Source organism: Streptopelia decaocto (assembly GCF_964273445.1).
Source record: "Streptopelia decaocto genome assembly, chromosome: 6".
Classification (NCBI taxonomy): domain Eukaryota; kingdom Metazoa; phylum Chordata; class Aves; order Columbiformes; family Columbidae; genus Streptopelia; species Streptopelia decaocto.
In genome coordinates, this window is record NC_138660.1 from 53,198,635 (window position 1) to 53,217,112 (window position 18,478).

The 18,478-nt window shown below is 40.4% G+C and overlaps 1 protein-coding gene across 1 annotated transcript in view; it reads left to right on the forward strand.

Annotated features, from left to right (window-relative positions):
• Positions 1-4,460: 4,460 nt before the first annotated feature.
• MAP3K2 (mitogen-activated protein kinase kinase kinase 2) overlaps positions 4,461-18,478 on the forward strand; it is a 51,603-nt gene continuing 37,585 nt past the window's right edge. Inside the window, exon 1 of the mRNA XM_082054948.1 lies at positions 4,461-4,863. The gene's annotated coding sequence lies outside the window, so the exon portion shown is untranslated. The remainder of the gene's footprint in view (positions 4,864-18,478) is intronic.

Below are 18,478 nucleotides of genomic sequence, written 5' to 3' on the forward strand. Positions count from 1 at the left end.
CACTGTCTGGTCTTATATCTGAATATGTTGTAGAACTTTATGTTTATGAAAGCTGTGTAGTTCCATGAAGAGGAATTTTTATCAACTGTACTTGCCTGATGTTTTACAGATACTCTTTGTGTTAAGCAGAATATTGGTTATTTGGGGTATTTATTTAGTTTAAAATGAAATTTGATTATTCAGGGGTTTTATTTAGTGTAAAATGACATCTGTTTTGTAAAAAATCTTCATTCTTTAAAGGTCAACAGTCATCATGTTTGGTAGAGGGAATAGAGACTGTGCAGTGTCATTCTGCAGTCAGGTGCATTGCCTGCCTTAAGATGTAAATGAACAAATACAAGGCAACAGTTGCTTCTTACAAGCTTTTATGGCTATGTTTAGTCTTCTGAATGATCGTATAGAATATCCTGTATAATCTTTAAGAAAGCATGCTATTTGCCAGGTAGTGTAATTTCATATACTTCTAATTAGTATCTCCTAGTTTACTCTTGCCATCTCAAATAGCAGACTTGTATTAAATGGCTGAGTAATGTAGATATTAGGGGAATAATTTTATTAGTAAGGTCAACAGTGCCTGTGTTCTGTATTCCTGAATATGGCTGAGTCCTAACAGTTGCTTCATAAAGTTCAATGATGGGCTGGAGCAGACAAACCTACCAGTGCCCAGTTTCTTTTATAGTGTGCTTTTTTTCTAGAGAAGCAGCTCCATACCTGAATGACTACTGTATTTTTTCCCATACTTTGTTCTGTTTCAAGTATTCTAGACAAGTCAATGGCTGTCTGCTCTTTATTATTTTGTTCTGGACCTGAACTTGAATGTCTTGGGTAGTGGGAATGCATCCTGAAATGCAAAATACTAAGTTATGATGGGAGATTCCAGTCTGGGTAAGAAGTACATTTGCTGTGAGGGAAGATGAAGTCTCTTATCAGAGAGATGAGCTTGTTTGAAATAGAATTACAAACAGGATTGTTGATTTTAGGTTTTTTTTTCTGTTTGTTGTTGTTGCTGTTGTTGTTGTGGGGTGTTTTTTTGTTTGTTTTTTACCCAAGTCTCTTAGTTTTAAAGTGTTTGTAGATAAAGGCTTACTTAGGTGTCATCTCTTAAAATTAAGTCTGTTTGGCTTCTTTTCTGATATTCCTGTAGAAGTTTAATTTTTTTCCTGCTTTGGGGTGATAAAGGAATTGGTTGCTGTAACTGCTAACCGTAGCTTTATGTACTCTGAACAATCTACTTTTTGCTTCAGATCTGTAAGTCTGGGGCTTTAGCTGGAAAGGTGTAGTGAATCTTCCAGCAGTGGTTTAGGGCTGTTCTCCCCCAGCTATTTGGTCTTCCTCTCTTTTGACATCAGCCTCGCAGTGATGGCACATTTGTATCAGGAGGAACTGGAACTACTGAGATGCAGGCACGTTTTTCCTTCTGTTGTGGAAAGGCAGAGGAGCATAGCAGACAGAAGTAGCAAGGGCTTGAAATAAAACTGTTTGCTCAGTGCATGTGACCTGGATTTAAATTTATGAACAGAATATTGGCCCACCTGCTGGTGAGGAAGGACTCTTGATCATCTTACAGCATCCTTGCGTCACAAAATGTACTCTACTGCTCTTCCCAGAAGAAGCCATTTTGACTGCCCTTATCTGCTCTGTCTCCAGCAGCTTGTTCCTTTGCCAGTTAACCCCTCTTTTGATAAAAACACTTATTTAATCACTTATTTAACTATATCCTTTTCTGGATGTAGTTCAAAACATGGTAGCATGGTAAAATGGTGCCAGCTATAGGAAAGAGTGGTGGGGAGGCAAAGTAACTTGGGGAGGAAAAAGAGGTTGATGGCATGGCCATGAAAAGGGGCTGGTTTGTTCACATTTGAAGCGTTTAGAAGCTGTGCCTTTAGTGTTAACTAATACAGGCACTTGTTTGCCTCAAGCAATAACATCTAGAAGGTGAGAACCTCTTACTGCAATGAGGTATTGATTCTGGAATCCAGGGAGAGCCATACTGCCAGATTTCAGTCAATTGCTTGAGTAGACTATCCTAAGATGTGCTTACCCTGTCATTTCCACCCCTGCTCCTCCCAAGTTCCATTGCCTGTATAGGTCTTGTACTGAATGCATAAATAACTAATATGCTTTATTGCAACTTCTGTAATCTATTTTTATACTCCTCTATATCGGGAATTACACTTTTCCTATAAGCTTTATTTTGCTTCAGTAGTGTGATACATCATCTTGGAACCATGCCCCTGGGTTTGGGCTGAGCTTAGTGTAAGCCAGCGTTCTAAGTGCTGGTCCCTGGTGTTGATATTTTTTATCTCAAAGTCAATATTTAGCTGTTTATCCTGCTCCTGATTCTGAAGATGCTCTGTTTTAGGGATTATGGCTCAGTAACGCTGATGCCTGTCAGAACGTACGTGACCTCTGCAAAGCACACTGGGGATGGTGCTCATAGTGCAGCAAGAGTGCTCGGTGCTGTGTGGGCTTTGTGCAGAAATACAAAGATCCGCATGGGCAGAGGAATGTGGGATGATTTCCACAACCCTTCTAGCTTCTGTAGTGAGGGAACTCTAGCTTCAAAACCTGCTGTTCACTACCCCTTCTGCCATCAGTGAAATCCATTTGCAGGATGCTAAAACTGACAAATGGCCATGAACTGGAACATTAAGGCAAGGGAAACACTGGATGTGTTTTCAAAGCTGTGTAAGCAGCTGTGGCTCATTGATCTTGCTTGATGGTGCAGGAGCATCACACAATGTCAGCATTTTTCTTGGCTCACTATCATTTAGCAGAAAAGGTCACCTTTTAAACTTTCTAGTTATAGACTTTTCCATGACAAGTGTCTCACGAACGAACACGGCTGACAATTTTGCCAACTGTGGAACAAAGAGTCTCAGCTTTGAGGGACAACTACATCTCCTTCATGTCGGCTCTGGAGTTGTTATTAATCATTATGATTCAGAGCCTTGTAGCATTCTTGCATATGCTTCGTCAGTTGGTCTTCCTTTAGCACAGTCCTATTCCATCAATTTTTAAAAAAATATGACGTATGTTCTGCAGGGTATTTCAGTGGATGATCTCAAAGTGCTCAGGTTGTGGGCCTTGATGTGCAAATTTTTAGTTTCATATGTGGTTCCCAGTGGAAGTTTACTTGCCCAGGTACGCAGATCAGGGTTTTGTCCCACTGAAGACTTGTCTGTTTGAAAGAGCTTACCAGCGTAATTATATATGCATATAATAACGATAGAAGTCTTCAACTTCTGTTCGGGTAGGTTTTCCCAAGGTTTGTTTAGAGTGGCCAAAATAAACCCCCAACCCTTACTTTGGATAGATTTTGAGGGCTTGTCCAGGCTTTACAAACCTCTGATTGTCTTAAAGATTAAATGCCTCTGACCACAGGGCCAGAAAACAGCAGGTGAGCCGCAGCTCAGTTGGGATTACCGTGCCGTGGAGTCTGGTGCAGTGGCACACATCACTGCTCCCTCGGTACGACTCTGAACATGTGTCACCTGTCAGCATGTCACAGGAGGGGCTTTGCTAAACACACACAGGTCATTTGTGAATCTTGTACACCACGGTTCCTGCCTGTAAACTTATTTTAAAATCTGTACGAAGCAGATTGCCATGGTAGTATTTACAATCATCTGCTACTTAGACTTTGAGGGCAGCGGTATCAGCTGTCCTGTTACATACTGGGGGGTGCTGCTTTGCTGATTGAAGGTGGGCCTGCAGAGAATGGTCAGCCTGGGCTGGGAGAAGTGTGCAACCTGAAGTCAGCAGAGTGCCATTTTGAAGTGTTCCAAAACGTGTGCGCCGCCAGCTCATTGTGGGGACAAGGTGGCTTGTCGTGCTGCAGGACTGTCGCTCTGGGCTGGGCAGGGCAAGGGGCTTTTTGAAGTAGTCAGCGGAGGAGACGTGATTGCAGCGAGCTGAACGTTCCCATCCTGCCCTCGAGTAACGAGAGATCACACAAACGCAGAAAAGCAATGGGCTGGGCCGCAACTGAAATCGCCTGACAAAAAATAGCGGCCGCTCCCCGCTGCGATGGCGCACAGCACGGAACTTCAACAGGATTCCCGGGCGGAACGCGGCGCTGGGCCGTTTGCCCGCGACGGTGCTGCGCAGGTCCCGAGCGCGGGCAGCTACCGTGGCTCCGCCTGCGTCCCCCGGTACCGCAGCGCTTTTCCGCAGCTACAGCGGGGAAGACGGGGCCGGCCCCCGTCCCAGGTCTCCTCGCGCCAGCCGGGCCGCCTAACGGAGGGCGCGTTTCCCGCCGCCGGGTCTCGCAGCGCCGGTTCCCGGCCCCACACACCAGGCGCGCTGGGGGCGCCCTGCGCACGCGCCCCGCAGACCACTTTCCCCGTCCTGCTTTTGCGCGTGCGCAGAGGCGGGCTGTTGTTCTCGCACCGCCCGCGCGCCGTGACGTCGGGCCGCGGTGACGTTTCGCGCTCCCTCTCCCGCCGCCGCCGGCGGCGCGGGCGACGTCACGAGTTTCGGCGGAGGGGGAGGCGGAGCTTTCGGTTGGCAGCAGAAGCGGCGGCCGCCGGCGCCTCACGCCTGACGGGACCCGCAGCCCCGGCCCGGTCCGGCCCCGCCGCGGCGCCAGCGCTCCGGAGGCACCTTCCCCGCTCCCCTCCTCACGGGCCCGCCCCGGCGCGCGGCTCCCTCCGCGCCGGCCTCGGTGCCTCCTGTCACCCTCCCCGCCGTGTCCCGGCGCGGGCAGGCCCGGGCCCCTTCGCCCCCTCCTCCGGGGGGGTGGGCTCCTCTCCGGAATCCTGGCCGCTCCCTCCGCGCCGCCTGCCCAGCCGGGCCTGCGCCCGCCGCCGCCGGGCAGCGCGGGGGGTCCGTCGCGGCCGCCCGGCCTCCGCTGTGATACAGGTCTGCGCGGGCGGGGGGCTCTGGGGAAGCCGGGCGGGGGGCGGCGCTGGGCGGCCCGGATGCGCGCGTGTGTTGGGGGGGGAGTGGGTTTGTCAGTGCGCCTTGGAGGGCGCCGTCGGTATGGGGGGCGCTTGGGGCAGCTTCGGCATCCGGGGGTTGCCCGGGCTGGGGGAGCGCGACCCGCGCTGCTGGGAGCCGCCGGGGCACCGGGCCCGTGCGGATGGAGCTGCGCGGCGGGATCGGTGTTTGAGGTGTTGGGAGGGGGAGACACACGTCGTCGTATTTGCGTTACAGCTGCAGAATCTTAAGGTTTTTACGAGCTTTACAAATATTTATATGTCACTGTAAAGCTTCCTGTGATTGCAGTACTGATGCTGTAGTCCCTCGTCTCTAAATTGCTCTGCAGTGATGGCAGTGCCGTGAATTGGGTATGTGGGTCAGATGCTGCGAGATATTTTTGTCGAGGGGGGGAAAAAGTGAATGTTAGATTATTTTTCCCCTTATTGCTTTTGAGGTGCATTGCAGCAACCCACGAGTTTGGTTTTTCTGGCTTCCTCTCTTGCTTCATAAATCTGGTTTGAGTTTTTGGCTGTGGAATTACCGAAGATCAAAGCATTAAATAAGCTGAACACTTCTAAGTGGTATTGTATCATGAAATGTCCTCCGAGAGGGTGGTAAAAGATAATAGAAGCCTGCTATCAAATAAAGGAGATTTCTAATCCATGCAGAAAATGTTTCTCAGCTACAACATTTATGTTCTTTAAACAATGCAGCACGTTGCAGAATGTAAGAGGCCTTCAGAAATGTGTTGCTATGTATATTGCAAAGACATAGTATCTGCAGAATGAATGTCTACATGCTTGTCTTGCACAACGTCTTGGATTCTCTCGTGACGTAGCACTTATTAGCAGAATACCCTAGAAAGTGTTCTTTCCTATGGAGTTCCCTTATGGATAGCTTTAAGGGAACGGGCAGCAATGAGTTAGTACTTATGCTACACTGAAAAACCTTAGAAGAATTTTCTTGTGTTGGGGTTTTTATTTTCCCTGTACCCTATGACTAAACCTTTCACTGTCATTTGAAAATAACAGAAATACTGCATGAGGAAATTTTACTTTCATGTATGCCTTTGCGTACTGCGGCTCTGTAAATAGCTGCTTTCATCAGAAACATAGTAAAAAATGAGAACTTGCTATAATTCCTGTGTTCTTTACGTTTTGTCTTCCATCATGGTTGCCACTGAAATGTATTGAACCCAAACACTGATTCAGATAACGAGGCTCTATACAATTAATTAGATTTTTTTTTCAAGGTTTTATTGTAAAGCAGAATAGCAAAGTAACGTTTGTCAAACTGGCTCGTTGCTGGAGAAGAATCTGTGTACAGTTTGTCTTGATGTACTCAGTGTCAGTGGTTTACCTGACATTAACGGAAGACTACGGTGAAGAAAACAGATATTTCTCAATTGCTTGTCTTGGCTTGCTGAGATTTCTAAACTGTCAGATGACACTTTTTCTAAGGTAGCTGTGGTGGTTGGTCATCTTCAGAGCTTTTATAGTGTATGTGAGTAGGCAGGTGTCTGTGAGAAGTAGAATTTATTAACAGAGTGTAACAAGAGCATTATCTTGTTGTTTAATATCATGGTAGGGTTTTGTTTGTTTATGTTGATAAAACTCTAGATAATTTATGGTAAAAATAAATAACCTTTCAAATTTAGTCATAGACTCATCAGTCGTTCTTTGCTGCAGTTCTTAGGAAAGTCAGTCGATGAGCAGGCTGTGGAATTTACAGCCAGTTGAGGCTAAATGCAGAAGACCTAGTGTTTTATAATGAAGTTTTCTTCTAGAGAAAACAAGAAAGTTGGTCATGCTCTAAATTCACATTTATAGTTTTTACTTTACATTTTTTTCTTACAGTTGCCTAAAATACAGAGTTAATATTTTGGTACTCGTCAGAATTATTGTTTTTTAAAACCGTATCATTAACAAGTATTTATGCAGAAGTTCTTGAAAAAAGCTCTGCATATTAGCAGTCTTAAGTTTAAAGTTTTTGTCTTTTATCTGTATTACTTTTAATGCAGGCTGACTTTTTACATCAGCAAACTAAGTCAAAAGTAATGAATAACAGCTGATTTATGTTTGTGACATTGTTCAGTGGTTCTCAAACTGAGCATTCTCTGAACTGAAATTAATGTTTCCTTATAAAATGCAATCTGAGAATGATAATAGAATGATTTCCTTCATTGATTCCTTCTCTCCTAGCAGACACAGCCAAAGGTGTTCTGATCTATTGAGAGGTACAAATCTGGTCTGGAGTAATTAACGTATTTTCTAATAATTCTCATTTAGATCTCTGCTGTTAAGATTATCCTCCGTTTAGACTACTATTTGGAGAAAAATAAATGAATGATGAAAATATGACTGATCAATATAATTAAGTACATGTTGTTACTTTTGCAGAGCTTATTTTCATATATAGGACAAACTCATGTAAATAGTTATATTGACTAGTGACTCTACCTAGGTTTAGGCTTTAAAAATCCTGAAGTAGAACTGACATGGTATTAAATTAAAAAAAAAAAAAAAGTTCTATTAAGCACACTAATTTTTCTGTAGGAGAGAATTTTTTTTTTTTTTTTTAAATTAATCAATACAGCAATTGTTATTTTAATATTCTGGTATATGTAGTGCTAAGGGATAGGTCAAAATAGATCATGTATGCTATAATTGCACATTTCTTTCAAAATAACGTTGTAAACATACAATTGGTTAGTGAGAACGTGTTCAGAATGTGGTGTGTTAGTCGTGATTCTCACTTCTGGATCTTAGCATGAGGTCTTGGTTTACTAATACAGTAATAATAACAAATGCAGCTTATGGCTGTATGTTAACCTAATTTATTAGACTAGACATGCTTGTTTGCAGTTTTTTGATTTTTTTGATTTTTTTTTTTTTTTAGTATATTCACCTTAAATGTGTTTTTTGAGAAGGTACAGAGGGTTTGGTGGCAATAAGTGAAGGAAAGATGGAGTTCTGTTAGGATATTGCACTGACTTCCCTCTGGGGGAACCACTACTCTAGAGACACTTGACCCACAGATGCACATATGGCATAGTTTAGAGCCCAGCTTCATGAGGTCATCTGAAGTTGGACTTGAGCAGGGCCAAAGCAGCGGTATCTGCAGTGTGCTTGAAAAACAGAGTGGAGAATTGGTAGTCGAGGGAAGCCTGTAGAGACGTGACGTTTTCCTGTCCATTTGCAAAGTCTCTTACTTATGTTTACTTCTATATCTCGAATTATTACTTATTTTTGAAATTATACCAGCAAACTGTAACTTAGTTTTTCACATGAGAGGAAAATAATTTTATTTAGGCAAAAGGTGTTTTTATTTGCTGTAGTTTTGTTTTCAGCCATTTTTCTTCTTTGAGTCTTCACTGTTTTTTCCTCAGTCGGTTCTCTTTCTGTATTTCAATTCAATATTTTATCAAGTTCTGGGGATTATCTGCAGTAGGAAAAGATGCTGCTTTTGTGTTCCTGAGATGTTTTGTGCTAAGTATGCTAACAGTCTGACAACAGCAATGTAATAAAATTCAAGTGTTTCAGATGTTTATATTGCAAAGACTGTAGTTTTGAAGTTCAGGTATAACACAGTTCTCATTTGGATAAATGAAGAAATGATAGATATGTAAGAAGGGAAGGGACTTAATTAGGTCAGTCTCTACTCTGAGGCAGGAGCAAATACACTGAAATCATGGCTGACAGACATTTGTCTGATCTGTTCTTAAAAAACTCAAAAGAGGGGAATACCACACCCTTTTACTGGTCTATTTATAGCTAGTACATTGCTATCATTATAGTTAGGAGGCTTTTCTTAATATTTAACTTAAGTCTCTGTTTTGGTGCTAGTCAAGCCAGTTAGTTCTTGTCCAACAATTATTACTCATGCAAAATTATGATTTCTGTAGTCTTTGTACCAACTGTTTGCATAAATGAAGACTGCTCCTCTATCTCCTTTTATTTCAGACTTCTCCTTACTAAACTGTGCAAACAGGCCTCTTCTTCACAGATCATGTTTTCTCAAGACTTTTGGTGTCCTTAACTATCACTGGACTCTGTATGATTTGTCTGTATCTTTTTTCAAAGTTCCTCGAAGTCTTACAACAAACACATAATTAATTTACTCCGAGTTGCAGCAGAAGTGACATGACAGCCTTGTTAAAATGTTATTCTAGGGTGTGTATGTGAAGGTATGGTTGGTTCTTGTGTGGTGGCTTTTGGCTCCTGCATTTGTTAACACTGGAGTTTGTGCTAGTGTTTGTTAAATCAGATATCTTTTCATATATATGAGTTTGAGTTATCTTTCTGAAGAATAGAACACTACACTGTATTTATTTCAGGTTAGTTTCCTTATATTCAGGATTTCTAGATTTAACAGGATCGCTGTTCTACAAGTGATTCTGCAGCAAAATATGCAGTTTCTGCTCTTCCCAGCACATATAGTCTCTGTGGCTTTTGAACATGAGCCTGCTCTACAACAGGAAACTTGACTGAGAACAAGTTTTCCTAGGGTTAGATGCAGCTTCTATCAACAAAAATGTGTCTTTAGCAGTATACTTCGTACATGTTCTGCCTTTGAAATAAGTAATATTGCTAAGATAACTTCTGTCAGTGTAACTGTACCTGAACAAGCCTCTTGCCATTTTGAGATGTCATACAGTTCAATTACATAGTAGAAGAAATTCTTATCCTATAGGCATGCTTTATTGGAAGAATTGCAGAGCCAGCTATGAAGCAGATGTATTCAACATGTTCACTGGCTGTACTCCATTTTATTTGACTTATGTAAATTATTTTATCCATAATTTTTGTGGCTAGATCACAGATGTGACAAATTGTATGATTCTTTCAGTAGTGCTGCCTTCACAAAAAAATGAAACAGACACCGATAATGATTATTAAAGAAGACTTTTAGTTTCTTGCATGAAGAATATAATAGAATACTGGGTTAGAAGCGGTCACAAGGATCATCTGGTCCAACCTTTCCTGGTAAAAGCATGGTCTAGACAAGATAGCCCAACACCCTGTCTAGCTGAATCTTGAAGGTGTCCAATGTTGGAGAATCCACTGCTTCCCTGGGGAGATTATTCCAATGGCTGACTGTTCCCATTGTGAAAAATTTTCCTCTTGTGTCCAATCGGAATCTCCCCAGGAGTGACTTGTACCCATTGCCCCGTGTCTTCTCCATGTGACTCCTTGTAAAAAGGGAATCTCCGTCTTCCTTGTAGCCACCCTTTAAATACTGGAACACTGTGATAAGGGCTCCCCTAGACCTTCTTTTCTCAAGGCTGAACAAGCCCAGTTCTCTCAGAGTTTCCCCATACAGCAACTTCTCAGTCCTTTGATCATCTTTGTGGCCCTCCTCTGGACCCTCTCCAGCCTGTCCACATTGTTTTCATGTAGTGGAGACCAAAATTGAACACAGTATTCCACATGTGGCCTTACAAGTGCTGAGTGGGTTGATGACGTCTTTATCTCTGCTGGTGATGCTCTTGCTAATGCTGCCCAGCATGCCTTTGGCTTTCTTTGCTGCAGCAGCACACTGGTCACTCACATTGAGCTTGTTGTCCATCAGGACCCCCAGGTCCCTTTCCACAGAGCTGCTCCCCAGCTGGGTAGGTCCTAGCCTGTGCTGCTTTCCTGGATTATGTTTTCTGAGGTGCCAAGACCTTACACCTTGTCCTTGTTGCACTTCATAAAGTTCTTGTTAGCCCACTTTTCCAGTCTATTCATGTCATCCTGCAGGATGGCTGTCCTTTCTGAAGTGTTCACTTCCCCACTCAGTTTGGTATCATCAGCAAATTTCACCAGGGTACGCTTCATTCCATCATCCAGATCACTTATGAAGATGTTAAAATGTGTTGAGCCCCATATCAATCCCTGGGGAACCCCACTCATGGCAGGCTGCCAGCTTGAAGAGGAGCCATTTACCACCACACTCTGGGTACAACCTTCATCCAGTTCCCTATCCACAAAATTATTTTAAAATAATTTAGACAAGAGAGTTGTGTAAATACCAGCAGTTTGAATGCCATGTTATCAAAATGATAACAATGGGAACTATAGTCTCACCTTTGAGAAAAGATTTGAAAACTGGAAATCATATGGGTCAAACTGTTGTTTCAATTAAAAAAAAAGAAGATAACTCAAATACTGACACAAGCAGTAATTAAGCTTCTGAAGCTTTTGAAGAAGACATTCTATTGAAGAGCATGATAATTGTCACCCTGAATATTAACTGCTGAAAACGGATTGGTAAAGCTCAACCTGTATTTGATTGTTGTTTGTCACACTGACTGTGTGTATTTTTAGCAGTGCCACAAATACTGTAACTTCAGCGTGAGGATTCTTATAAAAAATACAAGAAATGGCAAACCTTCAGACACTTTTTTTTTTTCTCTTGTGTATGAGTGTGTGTGTAATGGCTTGATGATAACTGAATGGGTAGAAAGTAGAAAGAAAAGAGTTTATTGTGCTATTGGTGCCAGTAAGTGTAGTAACTTCTGACAGGGATGAGGTGGATAGCGTAATGAATGACTTTTTAAGCTGCTGCAGCAAGTTCCTTTAGAGAATATCTATTAAGACTCTCTGTGATATTGACGCTATCATGAATACCAAATGAGACTTTCAAATGAAAATGGTTTTGGTGAAGTGGCTGACAAGTTTTAGGTAAAATCTTAATCTGTAATGAAATCAGACAAAACATAATCCAATATTCTTCCTCCAGTGGTAAGCATGAATGCTTACAGAAGAGTGAGAACAGGACTTGCATATATAATACGTAGCTTGAATATTCTTTCAATCCCTAACTATTTTCGGTAAAGTTGTGTTCTAAATCTGATCTAGTTTCTGTGTAGCTAGTAACATTTGGATTTTTATCCCTCCTTGTGCCAACACTAGCTATGTCTGTCATATGCTTTCTGTATTTTAACTGATTTATTCATGCAAAGGTCTCTTTTTTCCTCTGCTGTGTCTACAAGAAAGCCTTTGGGGAGACTTTTCCAGAACTGGAAATGAAAGTAGACCACGATACTGAGTTCAATTCTTATTACGCGTGCTCAGAATGTACCAAGAGATTTGAAAGTGAGGATCTCTTACTGGAACAGCCGTATCTACACTTTCCTGCTCTGTCATAATTGTCCATATGTCCGTTATTTCTGGTTTATTTGTTACAGGTCACCATTAACTGTTTACAGTTTCCTGGAATCCCTGCATTACACATGCCATATTTTAAAAAGATCCAAATATGTGCAGTGGCCAAAAGGGTTTGTTCCAGCATGAGCTCTTGTTCCTTTCCTTGTGTTGGTGCAGTAGAAGTGTGAGATCAGTTAGATAGGCTGATGGTTAGTTAGAACATAAAGTTTTTTTTTTTCGGCTGGGTCATCTGTTTGCTCTCTATCTCCTGCTCGTCTTTGAGGTTCATCTGGAAAGCAGCAGTTACTGTGGACAAGCAGGACCACTCCCTTAATAGAAATGCAACCTTAGCAGTGGAACTGTGGTCTTAATGATGATGGTTAGCTGTGAGCATGTGCATAGTAATCTGTTCTCTGGAACTTTTGAGTCTGTAGTTAGTTTACCTTATTAGCTGTATTTATGAGGATTCTTCCATTTTTATCACTTGAAGGAAAAGTATAATTGTATAATGTTGTAGAATGTCACAGTAATGATTTGGTACCTAATGCTAAGGGATGTACTATGGGAAATGTAAGAAGGAAACCTTATGAGGATACATGTGTTTGTGTCTTTGCATTTGATTCTTGAATGTTGTGACAAAGCTAGGTTTTTATTGTTGCATTTTGGATTAAATATTATTATGAGGGACTGATTTTTTTTTTTTTTTTTTTTTTTTTTCTGCTTTGCGGGAAGCTTAAGGTTATTACCAAAACACAAAGTGAAAAAGAGCTTCTATACTTGGTAGCTTAGCAATATCATAATGTATTGGCCTATGTGTGTTATCCAGTTTAAAAACAGTGCCTATTGAATATGGATAACAACTTACAATTTTGTCTGTTTAGACCTGCTCAGTGAGACCTGCTGGCTACAAAAATGATGCACAATCATATCATACACGTGGTTAAAAAAAAGTTTGGATATCTTAAATATTCTGTGTTAGTGTATTATGAGATTCTTTTGCATTTTATGTTGCTATTATTGGGGATAGAAATAATGGAAGAAATGTCTGACTGAATGTACAGAGTTAATTTGAGTTACAATGGGGGGAGAGCACATGGGGTTTTGAACTAGAAAGACTGGAGTGTAAGCCAGGAAAGGCATTTTAGGTAAAAGCTCCATGTGATGGTGTGTTAATGTGGTGGGAAAACTCATTGGCAAGGTAGTGAAGAAGATGAGAAAAATCAGTTATATTGTACTCTGGATTTCATCGTTGTTGCACTGCTTTATGTAGTGTACAGGAAGAACTGTGCTCTGTGTTTTGAGGAATGAATAAGATGACATATAGTGAAGGCTGTTAACTGAGGATTCCTCCTTGATTTGTTGCAAAATGTGGAAGATGTATAGCAAATGAGACTGAGATGTCTTCACAGTCAAGACATGAAAATGTCCTAAGAGAATTCGGTTCTGTCCTTGCTGGTGTCACAGCAAGATAGCAGGCAGATCACGTTAATCAGAAATGTTCATATGTATTGTATTCAGTTTTTTTGGTACTTGAAGTGATAGTAGTACGATATGCAGCTGTGATTAAAACTCACAACTGTGAAATCGCTGAGTTTTGCTCTGAATGGAAGATATTGACAAATGTCATGGTTACATTGAAGAAAACACAGAGTTTCTCAGTTTTAGCACCTTAAGATAGACAGTGAAACTGGCTATAGAAATGGAGAGTGGGTTTATTTTTCTGGCTTATTTTCCCAAATAGTTGTCTTTCAACCCCTCATGGTCATTGAACTGGAAGACGAACCGAAAGGAAAGAGCTAGTTACTGGAGTTTAAGGATGTGCTTTCTTCTGTGCGTTCTCAAAAGCAGAATCTGAGTTGTATGTAATTGCTCTCATACATTAAGTGAAATGTTCCATTTGTTTACAGTAGTCAGTTACTGCTGGAAGCCTGCTTTTTGCTCATATACTTTATTTTTGCTTAAAGATAAATGTGCATAGATTGTAAGTGGTTTGTGATAGGTTTACTTTTCTAGTACATCCTAAAAATTCATTTATTTGTCACTGGTTGTGGCATGGTCTTCCATTCTTAAGGTTGTGATCATTACAGGAATCACCAATACCAGTAGTGCTGGTAAGAGTAAGATTGCTTACTGTGTACCATTAGTTCTTTGGTTTAACTGGTGATCTTGAATTCTGTCAAAAGGAAGAGAGAGATGCTATATTCTTCTAAGGTATATGCTATGGACTGTCTGTGATACAAAAAAAAAAAACCAAACAACTCCTCCTGTACCATCTTGGATAGGGGACATGCAGTTTTATTTGTAGTGGGGAATGGTTTTCATTGTAACACCTTTAGCTGATATTCACAAATATTTTGACTTGCCAGTTATAAATTTGGAGTAAAACTTACATTGATGCCACTTGTAACAGCTTCAGAAGGGGCCTCCAAATGACAGCAGCAGGTGCTCACCTGGGAGCACTGCTGAAATTTTTAGGAGAAACAGAAGGACCTAAGTCCGATTATAACACTTGATGTAGTGCATGTTTCATCAGATTGTATGGATTAAAATTTCATACACCTGTTTTCTTTGGGAAGCCTTTTATGGGGCTACTCATTTCCATGTAAGATAGTAAATTAGGAAAAAGTTAAGAACATCACAGAAGTGTTTTACTCTGTGTGGTTGTGGGCACTATAATGTTATCTTAATATACTGAGTAAGCCTTAAACGTTTTTATGATGTGAATAACATTCATCAGTTTGTGTAGCATATAACTTAGTTCATGGTAAGGAATTTGTTCTTCCCAGTGTTGTGATGCTCTAAGATGTTCCACCACGGTGGTGGTGATAAATTTCCAAGTCTCCAGAGTGATTTGGAGGCAGTGATGCAGTTATTTGTAGCCCAGTGAACTGTATTTATTACTTTTTAACATACTTTTGTGAGAAAATCTGGTCTTGGATAAGAGTAGAGGAGTATGAGCAGTTGATTTCTAGCCAGTATGTTCTGTTGCAAAATTGGCAGCACTAATATATTTTGCAAGGTGTCACTGTGGCATCTGTCCACAAGTTTCAGATGTTGTGACCCTTCCTCAATTTAAAATGCATGCGTTTGTTTCATAATATATATTTTTTTTGAAACCATGAACAGATCTTAAGAAAACATCAAGACTTTGAAGGCAGATTTGCTTGATGTATTGGCAAAGTCATTGTTCAGCTAGATCGAGCAATGGGCCATCTGGAGTACTTTGGCTGCTGCTGAGGCAATAACAGATACAGGAAGTGGAGAGCTTCTGTAAAATGAATTAGCTGAACAAAGATCTTGTTGAGAAAAGTAGGTGCTTTTCTTTTTGAGGCCAGTTACAGTCTTTTCTATGTACTTGAAGTAGAGTAGTCTTGTGAAGGGTTAGCCAGTAGAGGCTCTTGATGCCATTTGGAAAGAAGATGTTCATTCAAAGCAGGAAACTTGCATTTAAGTGCCTTAAAACTCTAAATATGCTTATCACTTCCTATCAACTATAAAGGAAGTGTAGGGAGATTAGCTTTCCTAAACTACAGTTACTCTTTGTGAATATTGCTGTAAGTGTTAAGATATTTATCTCCAAAGCATAATTTTGCTATAAACTCTTCTTGAACTAAATTATCTGCTACTTTACATTTTTATGTAAAGACAGTCTTTATGTAAAGACAACAGTCTTTAAAACCTGTTTCCTTGCATTCTCAAACTTACCAGCACATTTTATCTTTTTCAAGTCAAGATCATTGTTCATCAAACTGATAAATGTTTTGTGAAAGTGTCAAATTACAGTTTATAGAACAGCAGGAACTAAAGATTTAATCTGAGTAGGGTGAAGTTTTACTTTTGTCACTGGTCATGTTGGATCCTTCCGTTCATTCCGAAGTGTATTTCTCAAAGTACTTGGAGAGATAAGCTGCATTTATGGTGCTAGAGCTGACAGCACTGCTTTTCAAGGTTTTATCCTCCCTGTAAGTGGGAAGTCACCATCCATAATTAGAAGTTGTATTTTATGCAAGCCTGGTGTGGTTGTTTGTTTGTTTTTGTCTTTAAACTCTGGAAGGAGTACAGCTAGTAACCATTCTTTTCAGAAAAACAGACAAATATCAAATAATGTCTGTAGCTACACAGATAAGGTAAAAAAATCCATGTGGTCTTGTGTGCTAAATTAGACATAAATTAACTTTTTTTGCTTGCCAGGAAGATTTTAGAAGTTTTCAGTGTAAGAAATTTCAAGTCTGCATGTTGTCGAGATACCTGATACATCTGTAACAACAACAAAGGTACTGATGCTTCAGCCAACCCACGCTTGCTGCCTGCAGTCTTTCTGGTGTTCTGCATTGAATGCTGTATCTCTAGGTTGTGTACAGAAGCAAGATGGCTTCTGCATACACTGCATTTTTATACACACAAGGATTTCGTTATCCCTCTTTAATCTTGTATTGCACTTATGTTAGATAATTACACATTGTGATTTAATAATTCTTCTGAATTGCCTGTTGCTAAGACTGTCTTGTCTTGCAGCTGCAACTTTTTGCCATTTTCCTAAATAATTGTGTTTATGTCCAAATGCATTCCATGCAGAAACATTATTGAATACATGTAATAAAACACAGTATTTAGACGTACATAAAGTACAACTTCTAATTATGGGTGGTGCAGTCTTGGTTGCAGAGAGGGTAAAAGTTCAAAAAGCAATCCTGTCAGTTTTAGCACCATTAATGCAGCTCCTCTCTTAAAAAAAAGCAATTATTAAACACAATAAAAATTAATATTAAATGGAGGAAAAAATCACAATAGAAGGTGATACGTATTTAAAATATTTAATTGTGTTTAAATACATTTTGTTGGACTGTGACTGTATTTAAACATGATGCAGGTCATTTGCCTAAGCTGTAACTTGTGTGTCTCATTATGCTTACCCGATCATTGCTGGTCTGTAGGGGGTTGCACTAGGAATCATGTTCATTATTGTTTTCTGTTAAATAGGAATATGGATCTCAAAAGATTTTATTTTAATCTATCAACCGAGTTTTCTGTTAGTTAGTTGATATTTTAAAACAAATAATTAAAATGTCATGTGATATTTTGCAAAATACGCTGGAAGAATTTAAGCACGGTAATTTCTGTTCTGTTAACTAATCTGTAATTATTTCAAGAAGACATATTTTGCTTGACAGTAATAATAATCTTTGAAATCAAGGTATTTACCATGTGTTTATTTTTAAGTCTGTGGTAGACACTGAGCTAAGCATTATATTATTTTAGTTTCAATTGATGTAGAGGTCAATAATCAAAAGCTCTTTGACCCCTGCCTTTATCTTTCTTAGTTATTTATACAATAGTTAGAATCCACTAGAATCTTGTTTTCTAGGTATTTCCAAATATTTGCAAGAATGGTCCAGAAAATTGAACCACTAATTTTGTGAAGAGACTTACTTAGACTCTTATAAGTCCCTGGATCTTTAATTTAAAATGTTTGGTCTGAAGAATATTACAAATAGTATGCTGTATCTCTGTGTTGTTGTTGTGGATGGTGAAATTTCTATTCCAGTAACACTGTGCTGTGGTTTGGATACATCCTCTTGATTTTTTTCAAAACCAGAACAAAAAATGGATGCTGGCTATTTCTTCCTGTTTTTCATCACCACTTGCTATTTCATCATCTAAAGTCAGTAAAACACATGTATCAGAGTTCTCCCCCCCTGCCCCTTGCCATGTATTTTTATTAAAAATAAATTTTTTTATTAAAAAGTCTGATAGCCTTGGATTAACCATAGAATATTTTGGGTTGGATGGGACCTTCAAAGCTTATCCAGTCCAACCCCCTGCAATGAGCAAGGACATCTTCAACAAGATCAGGTTGCTCAGAGCCCCGTCCAGCTGGGCCTTGAATGTTTCCATGGATGGGGCATTGACCACCTCTCTGGGCAACTGGGCCAGTGTTTCACCACCCTCATTGTAATAAATTTCCTCCTCATGTGTTGCCTGAATCTCCCCTCTTGTAGTTTAAAACCATCACCCCGTGTCCTGCTAAAAAGTCTGTCCTCATCCTTCTTACAGACCCCTTGTAAGCACTGAGAGGCTGCAATAAGGTCTCTCCAGAGCCTTCTCTTCTCTAGGCTGAACAACCCGAGCTCTCTCAGCCTGTCCTCACAGGAGAGGTGTTCCAGCCCTCTGATCATCTTGGTGGCCTCCTCAATGAGTTGGATGACATTGTTTTATGAAGCTCATTGTGCTGATAGACATAGCTGTCAATAGCTCATGCTGTTATGTGTGTAAGGTTACTCAGTGTCTGTACAAGACAATAAAATAACTTGGGGTTCTGAATAAACTGGTTTAATTACAAGAGACTGAGAAACTCAGGGCAAAGTTTAGAAGTATATTGACCAAGCTACATAAAATCAGAACAAGCTTAAAACTTTTTGAAAAAT